This window comes from Bubalus kerabau, chromosome 7 (assembly GCF_029407905.1).
Source record: "Bubalus kerabau isolate K-KA32 ecotype Philippines breed swamp buffalo chromosome 7, PCC_UOA_SB_1v2, whole genome shotgun sequence".
NCBI classification, from domain to species: Eukaryota; Metazoa; Chordata; class Mammalia; order Artiodactyla; family Bovidae; genus Bubalus; species Bubalus kerabau.
Genome location: NC_073630.1, coordinates 50,801,059 through 50,820,246, shown reverse-complemented (window position 1 = coordinate 50,820,246; position 19,188 = coordinate 50,801,059). Strand labels below are relative to the sequence as shown.

Here is a 19,188-nt window from a genome sequence, read left to right as displayed (position 1 = left end):
ATCTTAACAACAGGAGATTTTCACCTCAGCTGCAACTCCATTGTTTTGTATTCTTAGAATGTATACAACAGTGCTTCAACCCTGGATCATTAATGTAACCTAGAAGAAATAAGAAACTTCAGTCTTCCTTCTAGAATGCAATTGATCAGGCCTTGTCAGTTCACACCCATACATTTAATTGGATTGCATTTTGGTAGGACACAGAATTGCAATCTTGTGTACAAAAAAGGAAAACAGAGATCTTTATTATTCCTTCACCCATCCTAACAATTACCGTGCTTCATCCTGTACAAGTAACAGTGCATTCACCCTTCAGCCACTGGGCTTTGGCCACATTCCTGTGATGAAGTGTAGTATTTGCAATAATGAAACTCAGCAGGAGTCATTTCTTTGAAAAAAAAATGTAGAATAAGTGTAGTACTACGCTTTCATCATCTGCTATGAAAGTAATACCACTGTCAGGAGGATTTGCTTTAAGTTTATCTGAAACTAATTTATACAGAATGGGATAAAGTACTGCTTCTCCCTGGAAATTGTGTCTGAGTGAGGAGAGGGGAGGAGATACAATTAAAGAGCCTTTTCAAAGAGAGCTTTTAATATAGGAGATTCAGACAGATAAAATATATGTTTTCAATAGAGTTAAAATTTCTTAAACTTGAAGCTTTATTTTATATATAAAATAAAAATGAAATGATCCTATTGTCTCTTTCTCAGCTTGATTATCAGCATTCAATTCAAATTTGGCCTAGATTATGTTATCAAGAAGCAATGCAAACAAAAAAGAAAAATAAATTCTAAGTGTTCAATTGATAGCTGCTCAATGAATTGCATCTCATTTAATTGATAAAGTTATTAGTATTATTCCCATTGTAGAGATGAGAAGCCTGAGGTTCCAGTAAATTAAGTGACATACTATTGTCTCATAGGTGATGGAACTGGGATTGAACTTAGTTAAGTCTCTTCACCCCAACGTGGCTTTTTTTTTTCATATGACTCACATCCCTGAACCATAGGGCCATCCCTAAGGTAGCTAACTTTACTCTCTTTGTGTAATCAGAGATACATCTACTATATCATGGGCCACTGACCAAGAAGAAATAACATCCTCAGGCCCTCTTTCTTTGGCCATCTTATCTATGCTTGGATAATCTGGCACAAATCCAAAAATTATAGTGTGCTGTCTTTCAAGGTCAACTCTTCATCTCTAACAGCTGGTGGAAAACTACATACAATCTATGGAAATCACAAATCAATTAATCAATCTGCTAGCCAAAATCAGAGCAAAAGATATTTTAAAACCTGTAATAAGTCACTTAATCTTAAAGGTGTAAAAGGTTTAGAAATTTAAGAATGTATCATTATGAAAGGCATGTTTGGGTACCACTGAAATCGCACCCAGACTGCTGAGCATTCAGCAGAGAAGAACTGGCTCAATGTTTAATGAATCAAGTGCTCTCTGTGGTTGCACCTGGGCCTCTCAAGGCCTCCTCCTCTGCTCAGCCCCAGGGAACCAGAGGAGCAGCAGCCGCTAAAAAGCACTGGGAGCAGCAGGGAAAAAAAAAAAAAAAAAAAACCTAGGTAACTTGAGATTAACTTTCTATCCCTCGGGCTGATAAATGCAGAGTGGGCAAAAGCAAAAAATAGAAATTTCCCATCACCTTCTTGCAATCTTCCCCCAGGATTCTGCGAGACCACTGTGCTGTCGATGATAGCAAGATGTATTCCTTCACCCAACCACAGAAGACTGGCTTCTTCAGCAAACACCCTGTTTTTCACACACCTTGATTCTGTCTTTTCTAGTGTTCAATTTTCTAATCCATTTCTTCCAATAGCTTCCAAGAGAAAAGGGGAAAATGCTTTCAAACTCTAATGTAAAAGTCTACAAATGAATAATCGTATGCAATCGTATGCACTTCTGTATGCTTTTAAGTGAGTATTTTGATTCTGTCGAAAAAGCACAAAATGAAGTGGGTACTAGAAAATAAATTCATTCCTCACGCATAATACAGGCCTTCCAAAATCAAACGGAAGCCCAAATTATTTGATCAAGTGAACCTGATAATAACCAGCTCTGCATTGTCAGTCAATTGCATGTGGGAACAACTTGGTGGAATGCCATTGCTTATGACTGTTATCATGGCCATCTACAATGCAGCATTTAGACACTTAACAAGTTCTAAATAAGCATCGTGTCTCACCACTTACAATGGTCCTAAATAATGAAATCTCTGAGGTTTAATTTATTAATCTGCATAATGAGTAAGTTCAAATAAATAAGCCCTGATATCCTTCCCAGCTATCTTATTTTCTAAAAATAGTCTAAGACCCTCAGTATGCCTGAAATAAGGGCATTTTGTAAATTATAATTTAAACCAAATGAAAAACAAGAAATTATTTTAAGGAAGCCATCAAAACAATGGACAAAAGTCAAAGGAACTGAGTGTCTTGGTTAGCTATTGTGAAATAAAAACCACATCAAACTTAATGCCATACACAATAGTAATCAGTTATCGGTATTTCCTCTCACAGTCTTGGACATTTTAGGTCTTGGAGGTGGGTGTTGTTCAGGATTTTCCATGAAGTTGGGGTCTGAAGTGCCTTGGGGATGGAGTCATGCCAAGCTGTCCTCACTCCTCAGTCAGGTTCTTGACACCAGTGATCAGCTGGGACTTCAACAGCCAACGCTGCCCAAAATACCTTTGGGTAGCCTGTACTTTCTTGAGGCATGACAGCTAGATTCCAAGAGGGAGCATTGCACAAGAGAGAGCTAGGTGGGTTGCCTTTTATGACCTGGGTAGTCACGTATTTTCACGTCCCTGCATTCCTCCATGTTTAGCATTCAAAAGCAAGCCACTAAGTCCTATCCATATTCAAGGAGAAAGGAAGAAGTTTATACTTCTTGATGAGAAGAAAGTCAAAGAATTTACATGATTTTTGAAATTGCTACATTGGCTTTGGTCAAATCACTTAATATTTAGGGCTTCACGATTCAATAAATTATGAAAATATGTATTTTGATGTCTAAAAGTCAAATATAAAACAGCAATGAATTCACCTGCATTTCTACAAATAGTTTCTCTTTCAAGAAAATAATAGCAATAGTATTAATATTAGCATTCATTGTGTGATTATTATGCTAAATGCCTTAAATATATTTTAAATTCCCTATGTCATAAATGTAATTATCATCCCCTTCGAACCTTATTGGGCTTCCCTGGTGGGTGACACAGCTGCACCTAAAACTCAGAGTAATTTGTTAACATTTGAGAAACCTAACAAAATCTATGTTTGCAATTGCTCACATAAAGAAAGACTGTAAACATTTCTTTAGAGCTCTGCAACAGTAATGTTATTTTGGTTTAAAATGTGTTTTCAGTACACTGATCATTATCAGGGAATGTTACTTATTCTTTATATGGAGAATAAATACAACCATCTCAAGTCCCTTTCCCAAGTTCCTCTGGGCAATTTATTCTGTAGAATAAATCATCCCCAAAGGAGTGTGCTTTGAGGACAAATGTATGTTCCCATTCTGCCAGTAGACACTCCAGAAGGACCCTTGAAACCACTTTGGAGGATACCCATTCAATAAAGAAAACGTTCCCCTATCAGAGAAGACCATGGGCAGTTATGGCAGGCCAGGCTGCAGGGAAATTCTGAAAGCAGAACTTTATCAGAATGCCAGAGCCCAAACCCAAGTGTTATTGTGCATGGAAGAAGCCTGTTCCTTCCACAGAGCATTTCATGCAGACTGGCCTCATTATTTTAAAAGACAGTCAGTCACAGCCTTAACAAGAGGTGCATGTGAAAGCCAGCTCCAGCATGATCAGGCATTCAACTGAAAAGTGAGTGTGTGCAAAGGCCAGGGGTTAAGTTAGACAGAACATGTCCCTCCCCTCCCCAATTATTGACATATTGACTGAGCAGAACAGTCAGAAAGCCAGGCCATCCCTCAGTCCTCCAAGTCCACACCACTTTACTGCAAAGGAAAATAGCCTTGCAACAAGTTGGAGAGCATGATGCTGATTATACTAATCAAGTGTCGCTCTTTCATCATTTCCAAATCACCAAAATGACCATTCAGAAAAGGTCAGATTTAATTCAACACAATCACCCACAGGGAGTATGGAATCCATGCTATATTAGGGTTGGATTAAAAAAAATTAAAGAAAAGATAAGTAACTACAAAACACCTAAAGAAGAAAAGGAAAAGAACAGATACTGTTCAACTTCCCCCTTGGAATTTATCCCATTGAAAAGTGTTTCCATGTACATTCAGCACCCAAGGAGGCTGGGGTTTTATTATATATCAGTAGACAAGCAAATATGAATAAATCAAAACCTGAATTTGCTTGGACAAAAATATGCCTGAAAAGAAATCAAACTGGCCTCTTATGATACACAGAAGTCCAGATAAACTTAATAACAGAGTTTATTGAAACGGTTGCCATACTGTTAGACTTTTACCAGTCCCTGCTACCTTGTGAAATTTCCATTACATAATTAGCTTGCAAACATTCCCCTGACTGCTCTTATATATGCTCTCCAGGGATGACTAGGAGGGCTCCATGATTGTTCTTGCTTATTGCAGAGCAAAGGTATCAGGGGGGTGTTTAAGATGTGGCAATGGCTATTCCAAGGTCTGAACCACACTAAGTCACCAAAAAAGGATTTGAATCCAAACTCTGTGGCTTGTTTCTAATAGACCTTGCTCAATATAGCTTGAGTACCCAAATTTTCTAATGTTCTTTAGAAATACAGTGAAATTCCAGAGCAGAGAACATGCCCCCCAAAAGTCCAAGTTTCAACAAATGAACAATATTTGTATAAATTTATATATATTTGCATATATACTTATATATATTTGTATATTATATATAAATTATATATAACATATGTAATCTGTTCTATATATCATTTATATATTTGTATTTTTTTTATTTTATTTTATTTTTAAACCTCAAACACTGTATTAGTTTTGCCAAACATCAAAACGAATCCACCACAGGTATACATGTGCTCCCCATCCTGAACCCTCCTCGTATATTTTATATATATGTATTAATTATAAACCATTGAGTCACCGCCTTACTTTCTACTTTCTTATACTGGATGTGTTACTTTTCTCCCCTTCATAGTAGGTGGTCACTTTTCATTGAATACAAAGACTCAGAACTAATTTTAGAGTTAATTAATGTATGTTGATAAGTGCATACTCTATGCTAAAGACTGTGAAAGGCACTTTCAACTGCTTCTACCTTATTTAATCTTCCACTCCTTTATTTAATCTTCCAACTTCTCCCTCTACTACACGATGTGGGTAAGTTAATTGGGGTCTTGGAGCCCCAGTCTCTTCATAGGGACAACAGGAATAACTATTGTACCTACGTCATAGGATTACTGTCAGAATCAAATAAAATAATGATGAAAGTGAAGTGGAAGTGTTAGTGGCTCAGTCGTGTCCTACTCTTTGAGACCCCACGGACCACAGCACACCAGGCTCCTCTGCCCATGGGATTCTCCAGGCAAGAATACTGGAGTGGATAACCATTCCCTTCTCCCGGGGATCTTCCCAATCCAGGGATCAAACCTGGGTTTCCCACATTGCAGGCAGATTCTTTACCATCTGAGCCACCAGAGAAGCCCCGAAATAATGATAGTGTCTATATATAAGAATTTTTTTGTTGCAAACAAATTAAAAAAAAAAAAAGGACTTGAAGAAAAAACGTTTGGAGAAAAAAATGGAGGAAGTAAAAAGATTAATGAAAGCTAAAGGACCATGTTCTCAGCAGCTACAGATTCCCAGAAAGTGTTCAGGGCAGGAAGCATGCTACCGTATCACAGTGAAGGCACCAGCAATGAATGAATTCTAGCTATATCTGCCAGTTACCTTGCTCAATATATACGAATCCCAAACCAGAAGCTCTGGTTAACCATATCCGAATTATGTGACTTTCCTTTGGGGCTTCCCTGGTGGCTCAGTGGTAAAGAACCTGCCTGCCAATGCAGGAGATATGGGTTCGATCCCTGGGTCAGGAATAGCCCGTGAAGAAGGAAATAGCAACACTCTCCAGTATTCTTTCCTGGGAAATATCATGGACAGTGGAGCCTGGTGAGCTATAATCCATGGGGTTGCAAAAGAGTTGGACATGACTTAGCAACTGAATGAACAACTTTCCTTTAGGTATATTGGGTGAAGTAAAGAAAGATCTGGCAAAAGGAATCCCATCAACTCCAAGGTTGAGAAAGGAGACCCTGAGTTGACACCCCCACTAAGAGGCCACAGACCTAGGGAGAGTTAAACCTCCCACAGGAAACGGAACCCTATCAGAGGGAAAGAGAATGGATGCCATGTATCAGGATAAAGGACGTCCACTACTGTATAACATACATGGTGCACGTGGGAACTCAGTAAGCGTCAGTTATCTATAACTTCCTTAGGATGTAGCTATGGTTATTCCATTCTGCAAAAATAAATAAATAAACTAAAGTTCAGAAAGGTCAGGTAATTTTCCCAAATTACATTTAAAAAATATTAATAAGTGAAACAAACTATCTGAATTCCAAGGCCAAACATTTCCAGTGGGAAGAATGTGGGTGAAGAGTTGAGAAAAAATAAAGAGCTATATAGTGCAATGAGTAACAAACAAAATATGTTTAGGATTTTAGTTATTAAGCTTGCTTTTTCCCTGGGCAAGGCCTGAATTTTCAATGTCTTGCTCTTCTGCAGTCTTTTCTGTGATCTTTGGATGTGCATTCCTGTGGGGATCAAGTATCATTATTCCCCCTTGGGGAAGCCTTCTGTTCAACAAAAGAAAAGCCAAACTTCTTCAGAGAGGTTAGAAGGTGCAAGTACAAGCTTTAACCATGTGTTTTCTGATGAAATGGTAGAAAGCAGTAAATGTTGATGAAGCCAGACACACATGAATTTTGCAACTCATCCCACATGAAGGGAAGGCCACCTGAGGCAACTGAGATGGCAGAAGGCATTGGTATCTTATGACGGTTATCTGGACATGTTTCCCTGAACCCTAGACCCCAGTCATCTCTAACTGATAACAAAGCCTGTTGACACTAGTAAAAATATTAAAATTGAAGAAAAAGAATGCATTCGTTTTCAAGGGTTACTTCCTCATTCCTACCCCACAATCACAATTCAAAGAATATTCTAAGTGCAGCTTGTAGCAAAGGTCTGAGCACTTCAGACAGAGTGGAGAAATGCTAGTGGTATATATGCTGCCCTCAATTCTAGCATGTTAGGACAGTTTACTAAGAGTTCCCTTTGCAGAACTTTAGGGAGAAACAGGAATAGAATTTAGGGAAGTTGGTTAGATCCTTGGACATCAGGATAAACACTTCTGTGAAGGGAAAAACAAAAAAAAAAATGAGGTCAAAAAGTATATGAGGGGATGCGGGGCTTGGAGATGGTGTATGGCAGACATCCAGTGTAAAGAGGAGCATCCCAGTGCCCAGATTCTGCCTAGAGTCAGGGGATTTCAGGGTCAGCAGTGAGGGATGCGTTTTGAGGGTGGTGATCCTTGTTTCAAGTACCAGGGCAGCAGGAAATATTCACCAAAGGTGTCGATTTTCTATGAGAGATGAACTAGTGAGAGACTCAGCTGGGACAGGAGTAGCCAGAGCTAAGAACAGAGAAGGTGCTAAGGCAGGAAAAGAAGAGGATAGCAGACAACCCTAGGGCAAAGAAAAGCGTGTCATCAGTGGGAACAGAAAGTAGGAGGATGTTCACAGCCCCAAAGAGCACATGAGCAGTCAAAGAACCGATGGAAATGAGAGGGCAAGTAGATAAGCCATAGTATAACTGCTCTTTGTGCCGACGTGCTCATAGGGTACTGACCCTGTGCAAGCACTCATATTTTCTGATAACAACAGAGGAGGTGTATTATTGTCCCCGTTTTACATGTAAGGAGAATTAAGCAAGGGCAAGTAACTTGCCCGAGGTCACACATGTTACAGTAGAAGCAGGGCAAAACCCAGTCTGTCTCCACAGCCCACATTTTGCATCAGCGCACTATGCCCATATTCCAACCTACATTTTGAAATACACAAGTCAACATACAACAGTCATGTGCATTTTTCTCTACAATTCTTTATAACAACTGTATTCTACCAGACATATTACCTTGAAGCTTGCATTTTTTTCCTTAATATCATATCTGGGATATTTCTTCTTGTCTGTTATCTGTTCCTTTTGTAATTTTATCATGTTCCTTAGAATACCACAGTGCAGTGGTCAGCAAACTATAGCCCACTGGCCAAATTTGGCCTGCCACCTATTTCTGTAAATAAGTTTTACTGGCACTCAGCTACATTCATTTTTTATATATTTTCTAGGGCTACTTTCCTGCTTTAACAAGAGTTGAACAATAACTACAGATGTTATATGGCACAGATAACATTGGTATATTTTTACAAACTTTCTTTGATTACTAGAAAGAGAATGAATATCCTTTCATATGCTTATCGTCCATTGCATTTTCTCACCTATTGCCACTTTGCTTTGCTCACTTTTGCACTATTGTCAGGAGTACAATGCAGGATGAAGCATACTTTCTCTGCATACTGCTGGAATTAGCTAAAATCCTGTCCCCAAAACTTATTAGTTGTGTAATATAGGGCACAGCACTTGATTTTTCTGTACCTCAGTTTCTCAGTCTGTAAAGTGGGATGATAATATTGTCTCTGTTTATTACAATTATTACAAGAATCAAGAGAAAACTATCCTTTTTATTTATCACTTCTCTTTTTCTCTGTTTTTGACATCCTGTGTAGTCAAACAGTAAGAGATTTTGCAACTTCCTTTTCAAAATTCCTAAAACACAGAATTTTTGAAGGCACTAAAAAGTGTGTTGTTGGCCTTTGGGTAAGATCAAGGAGGCCCATAGCTAATGGGAACAGAAGTGCTTACTGATGTGATTCCAGGTAGTGCAAGAATAAAATATCTTGTTTCATTTCTTTGCTCGCAAACCTTTCCTACATCAGTCCAAGAAACCATAAGTGAATCTTACTGTAATAAGTTAGGGATCACCTTCTTAACATTAGTTTCATTGTATCGACAGTAGGAGACAGAATCCAAAATCCACTGAGACTGTGATCTGCCTTGATTGGAAAAAAAAACATTTTTCCCCTAAATTGCAGATTTCCTGCAATTTGGAAAAATATTTATATCCCTCTCATTGCTCTTATTATCTATATTAAATTTATGTCCTCTTTTAGCTATTAAACTGAATGGCTTGAGAACAAACTAAGCATTTGTTTTATCTTTGCTTACCTCACAGGCCCCAGCAGAATATGTTACACAACTAGGTGCTTATTAAATAATAGTTTACCATAGGAACTAATTATTAGTGGTTATTACCATTAATAACAATGTAAATAAAAATCAACTATCCCACCTGGTTTCTTTCTTTCCCCAGAACAAAATTTTTAAAAAGGAATTTTAGTCAATTTAGGGCTTTGTGTTATTGGGTTATGACTAATTGCTTTCCAGGTTGAAAGGTGGCTTAAACATCAGAAAAGTATTTTCTCACAGATCTGGAGCTTGGCAAGTCCAAGATCAGAGTGTTGGAAGTTATCATCCAAGGCCTCCCTCCTTGGCTGGATGGCCTCCATCTCATCATGTTCTCATGCAGTTTTTCTTCTATACACATGCATGCATCTTATACACATGCATCCCTGTTGTCTCCTTTTGCGTCCAAATTTCCTCTTCTTTTAAGGACACCAGCCACATTGGATTAGGAAGCACTCAAGACTTCATTTTAACTTAATCACCTTTTGAAACACCCCGTCTTCAAATACAGTCACATTCTGAGGTAATGCAGGTAAGGCTTCAACATATGAATTTGGGTGGGAGATGCAATTCAGCTTGGAGCAAAGAAAATCTCTCTCTCTCTTTAATTGGAGGCGAATTGCTTTACAAAGTTGTGTTGGTTTCTGTCATATATCAACGTGAATCACATGTCCCCTCCCTCTTGAATATCCCCCTACTCCTCACCCCATCCCTCACCTCTAGGTTGTCACAGAGCAGTACCAGGTTGGGCTCCCTGTGTATACAGCAACTTTCAACTAGCTATCTATTTTATTACATGTGGCAATGTATGTTTCAATGCTACTCTCTAATTTTGTTCCACCCTCTCCTTTCCCTGCTCTGTCCATGGGCCTGTTATCTATGTCTGTGTCTCAAAGAAAATCTCTTTAAAACAAGTGTAAGCTATACCCATTGACCCACAAAACTGAGTACAAGTAGATGATGGAGAGATGTTCAGAGGATTAATGCTTGGAATTCTAAGTGACCCAGATTATACAGCCTGTCTGAAAACTTGAAGCTGAGTCATAGAGCCAATTATCTCAATTATCCTCATTTCACTGCAGCAATACTTCAGGGGTTATGAGTAGTATTACTTTTTAGAAAGATTAATTATAATGGCAAATTTCACCAAAAAGTCTAAAAATAATTTTAAGTATGTTGCCAACCCTACAGGTTATTAAACATCTTTAGACTAGAAAGAACAGAAAAGGCACTTCTAAAATTAGAGACCTCTACATCCTGCATGGTGGGAGGGAGATGAGGATGAATTTGTCTCTAGTTGTGTGTGATGATGTGAGTCTCTGGTTAACTGATGTTTTCCTGGCCCCATTACTTTGCTTAGGTTCATTCCTCTGTTGAAGTCCCCTTTCCTTGACCCATGAAAAAATGTTGAACCTAAATGTTCCCTTCACCATGAAGCATCCCCTGATCACTGCAGCAGGAAAGGATCTCTCTTTTTCTTGTATTTCTCAGAATGACTTAGGAGTGAAAACTGAGCTCTTGTAATGAAAACCCCCAGAAACATTGTGGCTTGGATAAGATGAAAGTGTATGGATTTCCAATATAAGATTCTTGAAATGAGCAGTCCAGGTGAGCCCCCATCATTTACAAACCCAGACTCCTTTTGTCCTTTGGTTCTGCCATCTTTGGGGTCATTATCCTTATCCACATAGTTGAAGATGAGTCACATAAAAGAGCTCAGAGGAAGTAGAAATAGCAAGAATCCAGGGTCTGTGATGTTCTTTTAAGCAAGAGAGATAAAATTTGAATATGCCATTTTTGCTCACATTTTTCTCATAAAATTTATTTCATGGCCACACCTAACTGCACGGAAGGATGGTGTACTACTTGGTGTTCTCCAGAGAAATAGAATCAGTAAGAGAGAGAGAAAAGGGGGGGATTTATTACAGGAATCGTCTCATGCAATTATGCAGGTTAAACAATTCTGTAATCTTCCATTTGCAAACTGGAGGACCAAGTAAGCCAGCAGTATAATTCAGTTCAAGTTCAAAGTCCCGAGAACCAGGGCATGATGCTTTATACTCTACAGCAGGAGAAAATGGTTGTTTCTGCTCCAGCAAAAGGAGAAAATTCACACCTCCTCTGCCTTTTTGTTCTTTTCAAGACCTTGGGTGAACTGGATGATGCCCACTTGCATTGATGAGGGCAATTTTCTTTCCTCAGTCTACCTATTCAAATGTTAATATCTTTTGGAAACACTCTCTCAGACACAATCAGAAATAATGTTCTACCAGCTGTCTCCACACCGCTTAGCTCAGTTAAGCTGACACATAAAATTAACCATCACAGCTGGGAAGTGTATTTTCTCACCAGAAGAAAGGTAACTTTTGGGTAACTAGTTGTCACCACTCCAAATTCTTATAACACTACTAAAAGACCTTTTATTAGAGCTCCTTGTGAAGGTGTTTTATTTCCTCAATTCATTATAAACTCCGCAAGTGCAGAGATGACTAGAACTTATGAGACTGGATGTTTTGTACCATGAAGGCTCAGCGGCCCACACTTGTGTTCAATAAAAAAGAGCTGGATGAGTGAAATGTTCATCTTATTTACACAGAGGCCATGGATACTCTGCCTGATCACTCTTCTTGTAACACATACTTCAATTAAAATGAATCGCTTATAAATATATCTATTTAATATTATTTTCTCCTCGTGTGTACCATATCCCTTTGTGATACTGTAAATAAAATGAGGACAGGGGCCAGGTCTGCAGTCTATGCTCACTTGGGAAGTACACAGAAAATATTTATTAAATAATGAATGAGTGTATTTGTCAAATGGTGGTGATGGGTTCTTAAGAAATGTAGAGGTGAGGGTAGTCGTAAGGAGTGTGCTAGAGACTGGAAGGCATTTCCCTTTTCCCCTGGACAGGCAATTGGACCTGTTGGTGACAAGTGTGGTCTTGAGGTGGGTTCTGGCCAATGGGATGTATGGGTGTAAGGGTAAAATGAGGTCCTTCTCTTCTAGCCCCAGGCCATGTAAACCCCTCCAGGGCCACCATCTACCTGCTCATCCTCTGCCTGCTGACAAGATACAAGAGAAGACCCTGAGGTCTTGAGGGATGATGGAACCATCAGATGGAAGGATAAAGGTCCCTGAATTATCATGTAAAACACTGCCAGCCAAGGACTTGCAAAGAATAGGAAACAAGTTTCTACAGTCCTGAGCCACTGGTGTTCTCCACCTACCCTAACACAGAAAGAAAATCCCAGAAAAAACAATTTGATATTTCTTAATCCTTTTCAGCAAGATGCTCCGCTTCTTTCCTCATTTCCAGACATGAAGTTCACTAACCAAAATGCCTGAAATTTTCACAATTGAAAATTCATTATTTTTAGATTTTAGAACCTAATTTTTGCAACAGTTTTATTGCAGTTAATAGGCATACAGTAAACTATACATATCTAAAATGTATCAATGTAATGTTTCTCCGCATGTAAACACCTGTTAAAACGTACCTACACAAATGTATCATCTCCAACAACTTCCTTATGGCCTATTTTAATCCATTCCTCCTTTTCTTCCCCATCCTCTCCTTGTGACATCCTCTTCCCCAGGCATCAACTTACCAGTTTTCTGTTACTATGTGTTAGGTTGTAGTTCCTAGATTTTTATGTAAATGGAACCACACAGTATTTACTGGGCTTTTTCCGGCTTCTATCATTCATGTAATTATTTTTATATTCTTTTATATGGTAAAGTATATCTACAGTCTATTCCTTTTTATTACAGAGCAATCCTCTATCATGAGGATATACCTCAATGTATTTAACCACCACCTGTTGATGGACATTTCAATGGTCTCAGTCTGGAACTATAACAAAAACCATTATGAACATTAGTATACAAGCCTTGATATGAACACATGTTTTTGTTTCTCTTAGGTAAATAACAAAGACTTTAAGGGCTGGGTCATACAGTAGGTATTGATATATGCTTAACTTTTAAAGTAAGCATCAAAGGAAATGTACCACTTTACATTTCCACAAGCATTGTATGACAGTTCTAGTTCAACTATATCCTCCCCAAAAGCTCACATAGTCAGTCTTTTAAATTTTAACTGTCTTAGTAAGTATATATGGTATCTCATTGGCCTGAGAGAAAAATCCTGAAGGTACTTTTAAAATTCCATTTTGACATTGTGAAAAGAACATGGACATTAATGGTAGAAGAAATGGCTACATGTCTTCAAAATAACATTTTTGTAAATTAAAACTCTGTCAAACAAGGGGGCATTCTAGGGAACGGCAGCTGCAAGGACTTAGAAGTATAAAAGAGCTTGTGTGACCCATGACAACCATTCAATAGTGCTAGAGTTTACAGTGAGAAGTCCAGATTGGCAGGAGACAACTCTATAAAAGCAAGTGGTGGCCAGTTCATAAAATGTATGGCATGCCATATAAATAGCTTCAGATTCTGATCCTTGAAAGGGAAAGCCATGATGGAGGAGAGTGCCATAATCAGATTCATGAATTAGAACCGGCGGATCTTTTAGGAACCAGCAGAGGAGATGTAAACCCTGTGGAAGAGAGTCCTCTAAGAAGATTTCTGCATGAGTGAGTCCGAGATGATGAGCACCTGATCTAGGAGAGCAGTAGCAGGGAGAGAGGATGGAAACCAAGATACAGAGGAAAGAATTAGCCAGGTTTGGGAGGATTCCCTGGATTATGGGTGACTTACAGGTTTTTGCTTTGAGCAGATGGATAAGCAGGCTGTCTCCTTGTAAAATAAGGAACAAAAGTTTGCAAACAGTTGTGTCAGGGAAGATGATAAATTCTTTCCAGGACATTCTGAGATTAACGTAACTTTGACTATAAAAATGGAAGCATTTGGAAGTTAACTTTTGCCTCATTTATTCAAAACAAATGTATTAATCATTGTTTATGTGCCAGACATTGTAAAGAAATGTGGGGCTGGAAGTAAGACTAGACTGCTGCTGCTAAGTCGCTTCAGTCGTGTCCGACTCTGTGCGACCCCATAGACGGCAGTCCATCAGGCTCCCACGTCCCTGGGATTCTCCAGGCAAGAACACTGGAGTGGGTTGCCAGTTCCTTCTCCAATGCATGAAAATGAAAAGTGAAAGTGAAGTTGCTCAGTCGTGTCTGACTCTTAGCAACTCCATGGACTGCAGCCTACCAGGTTCCTCCGTCCATGGGATTTTCCAGGCAAGAGTACTGGAGTGGGGTGCCATTGCCTTCTCCTAGGAACTAGATATCTCGATTTCAACACTGGTAAGCCAGCCAGTCAGCTAGTAATTTTTCATTTATCTTGGATAAGTCTCTTAAATTCTTACTTATCTCTAAAATTGACATAATAATACAAATTTTGGCCATATGCAATAGAGTAAAGAGCACTTTATATCAGATATAAGATGATAATTCAAAGTAGAAAGTGTTAAGAACCCTATAGGAGATTTAAAGGGTTCTGGAGACCCAGAAGAGTGTTTACTTCCATTGTCTTTGGCCTCACATTGTAATATATGGCTACTTATGCCCACATTATTTACAGCCATACAGAGGGGAGGGTCTTGAAGGAAGGAGCCATAAATGCACTTTGATGATTTGATGAGGCAGAGAGAACGCCAGGCCACAGTATTCCAGCTGTGGTTCAGGTAGCAAGAGGACTGCAGAAGTTCATGCTATTCCTCCCAGAGGCCAGTACAAAGGGGTGTCTCAGTTCAGTTCAGTTGCTCAGTCATGTCCAACTCTTTGTGACCCCGTGAATCACAGCACGCCAGGCCTCCCTGTCCATCAGGAGTTCACTCAGACTCACATCCATCAAGTCAGTGATGCCATCCAGCCATCTCATTCTCTGTCGTCCCCTTCTCCTCCTGCCCCCAATCCCCCCCAGCATCAGAGGTGTTTCCAATGAGTCAACTCTTTGCATGAGGTAGCCAAAGTACTGGAGTTTTAGCTTTAGCATCATTACCTTCCAAAGAAATCCCAGGGCTGACCTCCTTCAGAATGGACTGGTTGGATCTCCTTGCAGTCCAAGGGACTCTCAAGAGTCTTCTCCAACACCACAGTTCAAAAGCATCAATTCTTCCGCTCTTGGCTTTCTTCACAGTCCAACTCTTACATCCATATATGACCACAGGAAAAACCATAGCCTTGACTAGACGAACCTTTGTTGGCAAATTAATGTCTCTGCTTTTCAATAAGCTATCTAGGCTGGTCATAACTTTCCTTCCAAGGAGTAAGCATCTTTTAATTTCATGGCTGCAATCTCCATCTGCAGTGATTTTGGAGCCCCCAAAAATAAAGTCTGACACTGTTTCCACTGTTTTCCCATCTATTTCCCATGAAGTGATGGGACCAGATGCCATGATCTTACTTTTCTGAATGTTGAGCTTTAAGCCAACCTTTACACTCTCCTCTTTAACTTTCATCAAGAGGCTTTTAGTTCCTCTTCACTTTCTGCCATAAGAGTGGTGTCATCTGCATATCTGAGGTTATTGATATTTCTCCTGGCAATCTTAATTCCAGCTTGTGCTTCTCCAGTCCAGCATTTCTCATGATGCACTCTGCATAGAAGTTAAATAAGCAGGGTGACAATATACAGCCTTGATGTACTCCTTTTCCTATTTGGAACCAGTCTGTTGTTCCATGTCCAGTTCTCACTGTTGCTTCCTGACCTGCATACAAATTTCTCAAGAGGCAGATCAGGTGGTCTGGTATTCCCATCTCTTGAAGAATTTTCCACAGTTTATTGTGATCCACACAGTCAAAGGCTTTGGCATAGTCAATAAAGCAGAAATAGATGTTTTTCTGGAACTCTCTTGCTCTTTCCATGATCCAGCGGATGTTGGCAATTTGATCTCTGGTTCCTCTGCCTTTTCTAAAACCAGCTTGAACATCTGGAAGTTCACGGTTCACGTATTGCTGAAGCCTGGCTTGGAGAATTTTGAGCATTACTTTACGAGCGTGTGAGATGAGTGCAATCGTGCGGTAGTTTGAGCATTCTTTGGCATTGCCTTTCTTTGGGATGGGAATGAAAACTGACCTTTTCCAGTACTGTGGCCACTGCTGAGTTTTCCAAATTTGCTGGCATATTGAGTGCAGCACTTTCACAGCATCATCTTTCAGGATTTGGAATAGCTCAACTAGAATTCCAGCACCTCCACTAGCTTTGTTTGTAGTGATGCTTTCTAAGGCCCACTTGACTTCACATTCCAGGATGTCTGGCTCTAGGTGAGTGATCATACCATCGTGATTATCTTGGTCATGAAGATCTTTTTTGTACAGTTCTTCTGTGTATTCTTGCCACCTCTTCTTAATATCTTCTGCTTCTGTTAGGTCCATACCATTTCTGTCCTTTATCGAGCCCATCTTTGCATGAAATGTTCCCTTGGTATCTCTAATTTTCTTGAAGAGATCTCTAGTCTTTCCCATTCTGTTGTTTTCCTCTGTTTCTTTGCATTGATCACTGACGAAGGCTTTCTTATCTCTCCTTGCTATTCTTTGGAACTCTGCATTCAGATGTTTATATCTTTCCTTTTCTCCTTTGCTTTTCGCTTCTCTTCTTTTCACAGCTATTTGTAAGGCCTCCCCAGACAGCCATTTTGCTTTTTTGCATTTCTTTTCCATGGGGATGGTCTTGATCCCTGTCTCCTGTACAATGTCACAAACCTCCTTCCATAGTTCATTAGGCACTCTATCTATCAGATCTAGTCCCTTAAATCTATTTTTCAATTCCACTGTAATCATAAGGGATTTGATTTAGGTCATACCTGAATGGTCTAGTGGTTTTCCCCACTTTCTTCAGTTTAAGTCTGAATTTGGTAATAAGGAGCTCGTGATCTGAGCCACAGTCAGCTCCTGGTCTTGTTTTTGTTGACTGTATAGAGCTTCTCCATCTTTGGCTGCAAAGAATATAATCAATCTGATTTTGGTGTTGACCACCTGGTGAGGTCCATGTGTAGAGTCTTCTCTTGTGTTGTTGAAAGAGGGTGTTTGCTATGACCAGTGCGTTCTCTTGGCAAAACTCTATTAGCCTTTGCCCTGCTTCATTCCGCATTCCAAGGCCAAATTTGCCTGTTACTCCAGGTGTTTCTTGACTTCCTACTTTTGCATTCCAGTCCCCTATAATGAAAAGGACATCTTTTTCGGGTGTTAGTTCTAAAAGGTCTTGTAGGTCTTCATAGAATTGTTCAACTTCAGCTTCTTCAGCGTTACTGGTTGGGGCATAGACTTGATTACTGTGATATTGAATGGCTTGCCTTAGAAATGAACAGAGATCATTCTGTCATTTTTGAGATTGCATCCAAGTTCTGCATTTTGAACTCTTTTGTTGACCATGATGGCTACTCCATTTCTTGTAAGGGATTCCTGCCCACAGTAGTAGATATAATGGTCATCTGAGTTAAATTCACTCATTCCAGTCCATTTTAGTTTGCTGATTCCTAGAATGTCGACGTTCACTCTTGCCATCTCCTGTTTGACCACTTTCAATTTGTCTTCACTCATGGACCTAACATTCCTGGTTCCTATGCAACATTGCTCTTTACAGCATTGGACCTTGCTTCTATCACCAGTCACATCCACCACTGGGTATTGTTTTTGCTTTGGCTCCATCCTTTCATTCTTTCTGGAGTTATTTCTCCACTGATCTCCAGTAGCATATTGGGCACCTACCGACCTAGGGAGTTCCTCTTTCAGTATCCTATCATTTTGCCTTTTCATACTGTTCATGGGGTTCTCAGGGCAAGAATACTGACAGAATGTGGTCCACTGGAGAAGGGAATGGTGAACCACTTCAGTATTCTTGCCTCGAGAACCCCATGAACTCTAAGGGGTGTCTAAGAGACACATATAAGAGAAAACATATAAAGCAGCTCAGGATCACTACATCAATGTGATTTTTGCACATTAGCAGAAACTGTAGGTGCACAGGCTGTTCCCCTGCTACAGGGTGCTTGTGTCAGTGAGAAGAATTCTATAGAAATCAGAAACTAGAAAACCAGTCCCAATACTGCTACAGAATAGCTATGTGACCCTCAGTGTCACTTACCATCTCTGGTTCTCTAGCCCCACGTGGAAAGGAGAGGTTTAAATGATTCTACCAATCCTGCCAGCTCCAACAATGAATGTCTTTATGAAGTCTCTCTGGACACATCGGTCCTTGAAAAAGTAGCTCCTTTCCTTTGCTCATAAATCTAGTTGTTTGCTCAGCAAGATGAAAGAACATAATAAATATTCAAGCCAGGAACTGTTTGGGCTGTGATGCAGTTTAACAATGCTAATCTGCTGCGTGGCAGTCAAAGTCTGCATCAGTTCCACATCTTTGTGAAAATATCCTTATCATCCTGTGCTTGGGTCATAGTAAATTCAAATTTTCATTGGTGACTTCATTTAGCCATCTCCCTGCCACGGGTTCATTAACTGGGTCTTCAGCATATAGGAGGTCATCTATGCAGAGGGAAAGTAAATGTCTCCATGTGTTTTGAGAATCTGAATGCTATTTCAGAACTACAACAAAGTGATCCAATCTGTCACCTTAGGGATCTGGATTTTCTGAGGAAAAATTAATTGTTGCCCTGGTCTTGGCTGATTTTTGCTAATTATTCAGGACTTTGGACAGGCATATTGCACTGAATATGCTGGTAGATGCAATGTGAAAATCTGAGAACCTGTTTGGTGGGTTGGAGAAAGCTGCCTTCAAACTTAAATAGGGCAGACTATCTTTGCAGGCAATATAGTGGAAAACTACCTTTGTCAAAATGTGCATGCTCTGCAAATGAGAGGTTGCTATTTTCCAAAGAAGTAATCATATAGTTGGGGGGAGGGGAGGTGCTCATGTAATTCTCACCAGTATCTATTACTGTAAAATGCCAGAAGCAA

The 19,188-nt window shown here is 39.6% G+C and overlaps 1 long non-coding RNA gene across 6 annotated transcripts in view; it reads left to right on the top strand.

The window, feature by feature from the left end:
* Window positions 1-19,188, top strand: part of LOC129657741 (uncharacterized) — a 90,856-nt gene that overhangs the window by 33,951 nt on the left and 37,717 nt on the right. The window lies entirely within an intron of this gene.